Genomic DNA, 11,508 nt, shown 5'->3' with positions numbered 1-11,508 from the left:
TCATTGCTCGCCCTCACGCTTTTTTTCTAGTTTTTCAATTTTTTTTACCTTTATTTCTAGAAACGCGAAGTTTTCTCAAGAGAAAATACATCTCTTTCCTTTGAAATAGACTTTTCCGTCAGAAAGGTAAATATCAAATAGTTATTTCACCGTAAAGTTCACGATTTTCTGAAAATGTTTCTTTATGGATTATTCTTTTATATTCTTTATAGGTTTTTTGCTTTTTAATAAAAATAAAGAGATGTTCTTGTTTTTGATGGATGTGAATGCCTAGATACAATGAATATAAAACGTTTTGTTTGTTTTTTCCTACAATATTGTCCAGTGAAGAAGAGTACAGGATATTCCTCGTATATGTTATTTTTGAAATACTGTCGGCTGTCTGTACCTCATTCCTGTTCCCATTAATGAGCAGTTGTGAGCGATTTAGCTGAAAAGGTGGTCCATTTGTGAAAAAGAGGAGAAACAGTAAACAAGAAAGCTCTGCAGATGGCTTAACTCCGCAAAGATTATGTATGCATGAAGTTTGACCCTTCCCAGTGATTTTTAGACCTTCAAAGAATTGATGTCCCCCTTAATATTGTTTCATTATTCTTCATCGCCCAGTAGTTATCTCAATCGAGTGACTGAAACTTATGACCGATCATTCTTATTAAAAAAAATTTGGTATTTTTGCATGTTGTCCAATAGGATTCAGTGGTGGAATTCATAGTATTTTGCGATTGCCTTATTAGAATTTGAACATTTTCTTTGACTGATTCATCTAATAAATCTTTGGCAGTCTAGGAAAAGATGTTTCCTAAGACTGTAAAGCATTTTTTCTAGTATCAGAGAGTTCAATAGGAGGAGAAAAGAACCATGCCTCATATTTGAGTTAATTTAGCTACAGGGTCATGGTGACATTTCTCTTGAACAGTAACAGCTTTCCTCATATTGCTCACTGGCAGTCTAGATATGTAATAGATGCACAGAGGTTTAAAATAGCTTTGGAAGGCATACCACGATTTTTTTTTTTTTTTACCATAATCTCTCTGCCATACCCTACACTTATATGCTTAGCAAGTGATTTGTAAGGAGACACTTTTTATCTTGGTACTCCTGGCACGTCCGACGTTTAGGCTGGTGATATATATTTCGGCTAAGGCATTTTGGAATAGTACACAAACCATGTTCAAGATACGATCATAATGGCCTGATTTGTACATTTTTACCGGTTCTAAAGCAATTATAGTACTGCAGTGAACTTGGCACGAGCGAATGGAATTTATGTTCTTGTTCTCAGGGGTATAAAATTACAGTGCTGTCTTTTATGATAAAGCTGATCATGCTGATTATTTAAATCTGATATAACTTGCGTTTATTGGCAAATATGCAGCTAATATTTTTACATAATCTGTATGTCATTAGAAATGTTATTTATTGTAGTTGCTGACAGTTCCTCGTTGGGTGAGTCGGTAGAGTTGTCGGCTAGCACTCTGCTAGGCCCGAGTTCGAGTCTTTGGCCGGCCAGTGAAGAATTAGAGGAGTTTATTTCTGGTGATAGAAATTCATTTCTCGCTATAATGTGGTTCGGATTCCACAATTCCCCGTTGCTAGGTAACCAATTGGTTCTTAGCCACGTAAAATAAGTCTAATTATAGAGAGGTGTTAATCAGCTCAGTGGTCTGGTTAAACTAAGGTATACTGTATAAAAAATTTTAAATAATCTATACTGGCTTATGTAGAGAATATATTATTAGTTATGTGAATCTATAACAAATTCGGTTATAGTCACATACCAAGTCACCGAGTAGGCTTTACATTTTTATTTTCTTTATATCCTCACTGAATTAGAATTATTCAGCTTTTAATTGACATCAAAACCATCATCATATCATGAAAAATAATTGTACACTGTGCAGTTAGCTGTGAACTATTTTTATAATTCGAAAGACAATTTACCACCATTTTACACGATGCAGAAGTTATAAATATCTCTGATTTTATTTTTGACGAGTGTTTTTTTTAAAATAGAGATCTGTGTTCTTAGCTAAATACAAATCGGCCTTCTGACTTTTAATATAGTGTTTTTAATTTAAATTTGCTATGCTAAAGCACTATTGTTCAGCATTACCTTAACAGGAGACTCTGATGTCAATTACCAAAAACATTTACGCGAACCACCCAAACAAAATTATCAAGGCTATAGACCGGTTTGACAGGTTTGGGGTGGAGGTGAGGAGGAATGGGGTTCTGACTGTACGAAATACATATGCTAGTACAACCAAACGTAAAATATCTGTAAGAGTTTGTGACTTTTGACTGTTGTAACTGTATCATCAGCTCAACTGAATGGCATCAAAAGTGTAAAGGGAAGGTGTTAAGTGAAGCCTTATTTATAGGAAATATCTGTACTTAATTTATATATGTACATTATATAAATATATATATATATATATGTATGCATGTATTATATATATATATATGTACATATATGTATTATGTATATATATGTATATATATATATATATATATATATATATATATGTATATATATATATATATATATATATATATATGTATATGGTGAATACAATATAGCCTACTAGGCTAAACAACTGCTTCCAGTGGTGCTTGCTATCACCCTGTATTGAATCAGTCTACAACCACCCTTTAACTGCAAGCTACAGAACATAAGACTGATCATTCATCCAACAAGTGATGTTGGGCTAGCAGAACTATTCATTCAGTGGTGAATGAACACATTAGAATAGATAGGTTACTCTAGGTTAGCTAAGTAATCACTGGCCTAGATGTTACTTATGAACTGTAAAGTTTCTGAGGTACTTAGTACTATACTAAATCTGTACATTGACAGGTACTGTAGTGGCTTACTCCCACTGGTACAATCACCATAAGTTCTAAGCTTAGGCTAACAACCCAACGCCTACCGTAGCTTGTTGACTTGATGCAAGATATAGCTACTACTATTAGGTCTAGGTTCAAATGAAAAGCTTGTTACAAATTTATAACAAAATATAATTAAGAAAAATATATATATCTAGTACACCAAAATTACATCACAGGCTTTAATGCCTCACCTTACTGAACATCACGTTTATTACTTAAATGTAACTGAAACAGATATAGCTAGTATGAAAATCAAGAGTCCACTTGGTAGGTAAGCAATGTAAACACGAAATAGGCTATCAGGTACTCTAGTTAATGAAAATCTCAAACAAGTCAGTCATAGGTAGGTATTACTAAAGCTTATTGCTAAGGTACTGAAATCTCAATGAATATAAGATTTACAAATATGATTCCCACAGCTACCAAGGTCTTGGAGATAGGACATGACTATCTTGTTTCGAAAAAAACATAGTCTTACAAACATGGAAGACTTATCTGTAGCTGTTCCAGACGCCTTCTGCCTGCCGGGAAACAACGACATTAGAAATGACTCGTGGCAAATAAGTCACAGTTAAATAATGAGATAAGCGTTACAAAATGATATTGTCCCTTCATAAACTCAAATTAGCTTTACAAATTTAATACTTTCACTCATGACAAATGGAACATTACAATTTTGGTTTCATACTGATGATGACAAAGTTACAATCTCAAATATAAACTCAAGCACAGAAGGGCAATCTCATAACAAACTTTATGCCAAAATATACATTTTTTCATACAAACTAAAGTTCCAATACTTCTGCAAACTTAAACTTCACTTTTAGGTTACACGAACAACAAAACAAATCAAGTCTTCAATCACAGAAACTCTGCATGGATTCACATATACACAGAAATTGTGTGTGGTTTCTCAAATCACCACACTCTCCCCCCAAAAAAGGGGTGTAGGACTAATCTAACTACTGTAAGTAAGGCCTCACAAGAGATCATTATCTATTAAATCTCTGCGCAACTGTTCTGCTTTGCATGCGGCATGGCGTTTCGGCCTAGGCGGTGCATTGGGTACTGCAGGAGGAATCGGTGATGCTATGGGTTCCACATCAGGAATCACCTCATGATGCAATTCTAATGGAATTAATTTGGAAATAGGTCTCATATATTCTACATCTGCTGTATGAACTATCGCACTCCGGACAACATCATCATTGCCCTTTATTAACTGGGTAACTAACCCTAAAGGATAATTGGCTCTAGTCTTATTTTCTATTAGCACAAGTACTAAATCACCAACTTTCACCAAACAAGATTTGTCTTTGGCACAAGTTAAATGTCTTTCCTTCAGTGATGTGAGGTAAGAATTCATCCACACTTTCTCATACTTCTTCAATAGGTCTGACAGTCGAGCATACTGTACTCTCAAATCCAAATTTTCTCTATATGGAACATCCGCTCCAAAGGAATTCAGAGGTGGGAACAGGGTTACTGTTCTTCCATATATCAGATGAGAAGGACTGAGATACTCCTCTCGGATGTCTTCTGACAAATAGGTAAGTGGACGAGAATTGATAATACACTCAATTTCACATAAAAGAGTGCGTAACTCATTAAATGAGATGCGTTTCTTAAAGAGAGATTTATGAAGGCTACTCTTGACACTTCCAATCAGTCTCTCAAAGAAACCACCACTCCATGGTGAACGAGGGGTGTTAAATTTCCACACTATGTTGTTATCTTGCATATATGTTCTTACTTCTGGTTCATCTTTGATATCATTAAGAAATCTCTGCTGCTCCTCTAAAATTGGTACCGTTATCAGAAATGACAACAGACGGGACACCGAACCTTGCACCAAATCGGCGAAGGGCTAATAAGAATTCTGAGGTAGTAAGAGAACTACACAGTTCTAGATGTACTGCTCTTGAGGTAGTACAGGTAAACAGGCAAACATATACTCGTTCACTGTCACTAGCAGTTGCAGGATCAACAATAGTTATAGATCCAGTAAAGTCTACTCCAACAGAACTGAATGGTCTGACATATCGGACTCTCTCCTCTGGTAGGGGAGGTGGACCTGGTTGAGGGATAGTCTTACCAACTACCTTTCTACATAGCACACATTTACTAATGATATTCTTTATAATGACTCTGGCTTTTGATATCCAAAATTGCTGTCTAAGACCCAGCAATGTTTGACTTAACCCACAATGACAATGATGATTATGATAATGAGTTATGATTAATTTGGTCAAGGGATGTTTGGCAGGTAAATAAATTGGACATTGTGTTTCAGGAGACAGATCTGAGTTCTGTAATCTACCTCCACAACAAATCAACTGGTCTTCATTCATAAACATATCAAGTTGCTTGGCCAAATTCAAAATTTCTGTAGCTGGTTTAGGACTCTTCTCTGGCTGTTTCAAATATTCAAATAAAGTAGGAAAACTCTGTAACTGAGCTAATCTTATGCAGGAATGTAAAGTATTCAACTTGAATTTATCAGGGAAATACTTATTACAAATTTTCATGACTTTTGATATCACTCTCATTACTTTAGTAAGAGTGGAATATCTTCCCATATCAAATACAGGACAAATAGGTTGGATTATGTTTGGTTCTACTAAAATTTCTGATACTACTGCAGAATTGCAAACAAATTCCTTCTGAGGCGGGTACTCCAAAGGATTACAAAAATGAAGGTCCATGTTTCCACATCAAACTGTTAGCTAACTTTGAAACGGTAACACCTCGAGTTACTAAATCTGCAGAATTCTGACTGAGGAACATGTAATATGCACAAATTATAATCTCTTCGTAAGGTGCGAATTTCAGCAACTCTATTTCTCACAAATACTTGAAGATTTATCATGATATACCCAACTAATTGTGACTTCACTATCAGTCCACAATGTACAACTTCTAAATCCAAATTCATTGTTGGATAAGAGGGTCTCAGCTAATCGTGTTGCAAGTGTGAGTGCAAGTAATTCTAATTTGGGAATGGTAAGTGGAGGGCTTGGTGCTACTCGAACTTTACTCATAAGGAGATTACTAGATTTGTTTCCTGAATCCACAGCATAAGCTACTAAACCATATGCTACTGCTGATGAATCACAAAAGATATGTAAATCTGAAATGTTTGGATTAATTACACATCTTGGGAATTTAATGGCAGAGATCTGACTGAGACTCTGGCAAATGCTCTGAAATTCTTGAACTAATGACTCGGGTAACTGTTCATCCCAAGAATATTTACATTTCCAAAGCTTCTGTATAAATAACTTTCCCTTGATCAAAACTGGTGACAAAAATCCTAATGGATCAAAAACACTAGAAATTACAGATAATGCTAATCTTTTGGTGATTTGATGATGCATACACTCCTCCTTACATACTTTCTTACTTTGGTATAATGATATTTCATCACTGACAGAATTCCATGAGATACCAAGAACATTAACATCATGTAAGTTTAGTTTCTCCTGATTAATACCAATATCTTCATTAAATTTTGAATTGTTACTCACCCAACATTGTAATGGCATAGATGCTTCAGACATAATAGCATTAATTTGAGGATAGTCACTCTTCAGCTGGTCTACATGTACATAAGTATGAGCAAAGTTGTCTACATAAAAACGTGAAATCAAAGTTTTTTGCTAATGGATTAGAATGATTCTCTAGGTGATAGGTTAGTATTTTCTGAAGTAAAAATGGAGATGATGTTACACCAAACAGGACTACTTTAAATCTATAGGTGACAACTTTCTGAAGCATTTGATCGTCATACCATAAAAACCTACAATAGTCCCTACAATTTGGAGAAATACCTATGCGTAAAAATGCTTTCGATATGTCTGCAACAACTGCTACCGGGTTAGTACGAAATTCAACAAGAGATTCAACAAGTTTACTGGTTAGGCTAGGTCCAGTTAACAAGCAATCATTCAAACTCTTTGACTTTGAGTCTGCTTTACTAGAAGCATTAAACACCACTCTAATTGGAGTGGTAGGGGAATTCTTGTACACTGAATGATACGGAAGATAATAAGTCAATCCATCTATGACTTCTGGGTTGTCTACTTCCTCTATGAATCCCAAATCTAAATACTCACTGAATATCTTGGAATACTGTTCATAAATTCCTGGACGAGCAGCAAAGGATTTGGAAAGTGACTTCAACTGACCATAAGCTTTTACGATAATTAGTCGCTGGTCTTTCATCACTCTTGAATGGTAACTCGACAAAATATTGATTGCCTACCCTTTGGCAAGTAGATTCAAAGTGACGTACTGACTGAGTTTCCTCTGGTGTAAGGGGTTTCTGTCTTTATACCTACAACATCAAGTTTCCAAAGGTTTTCAATTTGATTCAATTCTGACTCTGGTAACTGAACTCCAATACGTGCGCAAAAACGAATGCTGAACGCTAATGTTATTAACAGTCTGAGAGCCATCTGCCCATTTTGGCATAGGTCCAAAAATAATGGAACCTGCTGGACTACTTAAAAGTACAACTCCTGAACAAAAAGTACTGTTTGTCACAAATCTAGAGTAATAATCAGCACCTATTACAAGTCCGATATCACTGATGACATCTGAGTTAATATATGGATCAGCAAGTTTGATTCCCTTTTCTTTGAGTTTCTTTGCAACATTAGCAATACCAGGTATATGTAACTCAGTATTCACTTCATCATAAACTACAGCAAAATAGGAATACGCTGTGTACCAACACGCACAACAACACGAACGACGTCACAGGTTACAGTCTGAACATGATTACCAAATGCGATAAGTTTGAGCGAAATGGAGTACATCGGTTTCAACTTGAGACGGGATGCTAAAGCAGAATGAATAAAGGTGCGCTGGGCTCCAGTGTCTAAAAAGACACGAACTACTTCCCGGACACCTGATCCTGAAATCTTAACTATAGCGGTAGGAAGTGCTGTTGAGGTCAAAGGAACTTTCTCGGTCTGAGTATCAGTCTGTACTGAACTGACAATACTGTTAGAATTTTCAGCTACAGTTACGGTTCTAGACCCTTTACCATTACCGACTAACACCTGACTGGTAGGAGACTCACTGCTACTTAGGTTAGATCCTTTATTAGATGTTACCTGGGAAGGGTTAGTTGCTACTTGGTTAATAGAGGCACTACCATTGATTAGTTTCATACAAAGAAATGTATGATGTTTTCCACTACAATGTCTACACTCTGGTGTTACTCTACAATCTGAAGCTCTATGACCTTTCTTCATACACAAAAAACAACAATCTAAATCTCTTATTCTATTTTTCCTAGATTCCCATGTAGGATACTTTGAACAAAGCTTAGAACTATGGGTTTCTGAACAAAACATACAAGGCCTATTCCATGAGGTCTGAACTTTAGATGAATTTGCCGTGTTAACATTTGACTTTTTGGGAAGACACTGTTACTTGCTTGGAAATGCTATTGGTCTTATTAAAGTTTTGATTATGTCTTGTCTTTGAATGTGAACTTAAATTTGAAGTCTGATTACCCGTTGAGTTTACAGACTGATCTGAAAGGGACTGGGAACATTCCATGACTTTTATAAGATGACCAATTCCATTTGAAAGCTGTTGCAGTGTCAGGTCATAAGTACTGTACTTATTGAATAGATACTCTAAAGTTTGAACACTAAGTTTCTTGAAATTATATCTTTGAGCAAGTAGTCATCACAAGGTACTTTGGTTACACTTTCTATTTGCAATAACAAACGTTCAAATGTTAAACGAAAAATCTGTTAAATCTTTAAGGGTATGTTCTGGGGTTTCATATTCATAAGCTGTAAATGTAGTTGTTGCAGCAATTGCTTATCATCTGCAAATCTAGACTTCAACAATTTAAGGGCAACACTATAATTATCATTTGTTATGGATAAGCCTTCTATGGTTCTATAGGCTTTACCTCTGAGATAGGATCTAAGCATATTAAATTTCAACACTGGATCAATGTCTTGACGACTATCAATGAGGCTACTAAAGGAATCCCAAAAACTGTTCCAATGACTTAATTCCCCATTAAATTCAGGAATCTTTATTTCTGGTAACTTAGGATGGGGAAGGTGCTTTGCAGGTACTACCACTTGACTAGGAGTGGGATTAGAGAAAGTTTGTCCCACAGGGGTGACTGAGCTAATCTAGAGTCTATAGCAGACTTAAGATCCGTTTGTAGTTTCCATGCATTACGTTTCAATGCTCTGTGGTCTCTACACTCCTTATCATATTCAGAACTATCAATGGCATCTTGGCAAACTGACCATAAGTTTTCAAAGGACTCATATTCCCTTGCTAACTGAGATTCAGAAAACTGTAAAGAACGGAGGGTAGGTGAAGGAGTTACTTTAAGTTCATCTTCTAATAAGGAAATGATATCCTCAGGTCGTCACAAACAACCTTATATCTAAGATATGACTTGGATTCATCAACCGCAGCAGCCATTACTACTGACAAGGTTAACAAAATATATCACAAAATCAGATCACATACAAAACATTCCCACTAAGGAACAAATCAGGTTTACGTACATAGGCTAGGCTATGCACAACACAAAATAAATGATAGTCAAAAGTAATTGACGTTACAAAATGGGTAATGTAGTAGGCTAGGCTACATAACAGTAACTTGGTACAAATTTCTTAAATCCTAGAAAAGGTACACAAAATCCAAACCAAGTAGGTAAATTTTCTCAAGCAAACATCTGCTCATAGCTAATCTGAACTTATTCTCCAGACCTAAGAAATCATATTTGTAAACACTGTCGCAAGTAGGTTAGGCTAATTAACATTATATCCGGTTCGAAGGACCAAAGTTCAAGGGTGTGGTGAATACAATATAGCCTACTAGGCTAAACAACTGCTTCCAGTGGTGCTTGCTATCACCCTGTATTGAATCAGTCTACAACCACCCTTTAACTGCAAGCTACAGAACATAAGACTGATCATTCATCCAACAAGTGATGTTGGGCTAGCAGAACTATTCATTCAGTGGTGAATGAACACATTAGAATAGATAGGTTACTCTAGGTTAGCTAAGTAATCACTGGCCTAGATGTTACTTATGAACTGTAAAGTTTCTGAGGTACTTAGTACTATACTAAATCTGTACATTGACAGGTACTGTAGTGGCTTACTCCACTGGTACAATCACCATAAGTTCTAAGCTTAGGCTAACAACCCAACGCCTACCGTAGCTTGTTGACTTGATGCAAGATATAGCTACTACTATTAGGTCTAGGTTCAAATGAAAACTTGTTACAAAATTTATAACAAAATATAATTAAGAAAAATATATATATCTAGTACACCAAAATTACATCACAGGCTTTAATGCCTCACCTTACTGAACATCACGTTTATTACTTAAATGTAACTGAAACAGATATATAGCTAGTATGAAAATCAAGAGTCCACTTGGTAGGTAAGCAATGTAAACACGAAATAGGCTATCAGGGTACTCTAGTTAATGAAAATCTCAAACAAGTCAGTCATAGGTAGGTATTACTAAAGCTTATTGCTAAGGTACTGAAATCTCAATGAATATAAGATTTACAAATATGATTCCCACAGCTACCAAGGTCTTGGAGATAGGACATGACTATCTTTTTCGAAAAAAACATAGTCTTACAAACATGGAAGACTTATCTGTAGCTGTTCCAGACGCCTTCTGCCTGCCGGGAAACAACGACATTAGAAAATGACTCGTGGCAAATAAGTCACAGTTAAATAATGAGATAAGCGTTACAAAATGATATTGTCCCTTCATAAATTCAAATTAGCTTTACAAATTTAATACTTTCACTCATGACAAATGGAACATTACAATTTTGGTTTCATACTGATGATGACAAAGTTACAATCTCAAATATAAACTCAAGCACAGAAGGGCAATCTCATAACAAACTTTATGCCAAAATATACATTTTTTCATACAAACTAAAGTTCCAATACTTCTGCAAACTTAAACTTCACTTTTAGGTTACACAAACAAACAAAACAAATCAAGTCCTCAATCACAGAAACTCTGCATGGATTCACATATACACAGAAATTGTGTGTGGTTTCTCAAATCACCACAAGATGTCCGGTAGCGGGAAGCTTGGTCAGGTCGACAATGTGACTTCGTTGTGATTATGGTGATGCGGGTTCGTTTCTCGCTACCAGACATCTTAACTACTTCACTTTCTTGCACTTGGGTCTGAAGGCTTTGTAGTGACAAGCGTATCCAAAAACAGCACGAAGAATTCGAGAAGTTAGGAGGACATTGTGGCTATTACAATTATATATATATATATATATATATATATATATATATATATATATATATATATATATATATATATATATATATATATATATATATACATATATACATATATATATATATATATATATATATATATATATATATATATATATATATATATATATATATATATATATATATATATATATATATATATATATACATATATACATATATACATATATATATATATATATATATATATATATATATATATATATATATATATATATATATATATATATATATATATATATATATATATATATATATATATAAGTACATATA

Source organism: Macrobrachium rosenbergii, chromosome 8, assembly GCF_040412425.1.
Source record: "Macrobrachium rosenbergii isolate ZJJX-2024 chromosome 8, ASM4041242v1, whole genome shotgun sequence".
NCBI classification, from domain to species: domain Eukaryota; kingdom Metazoa; phylum Arthropoda; class Malacostraca; order Decapoda; family Palaemonidae; genus Macrobrachium; species Macrobrachium rosenbergii.
This window is presented reverse-complemented; position numbering follows the sequence as displayed.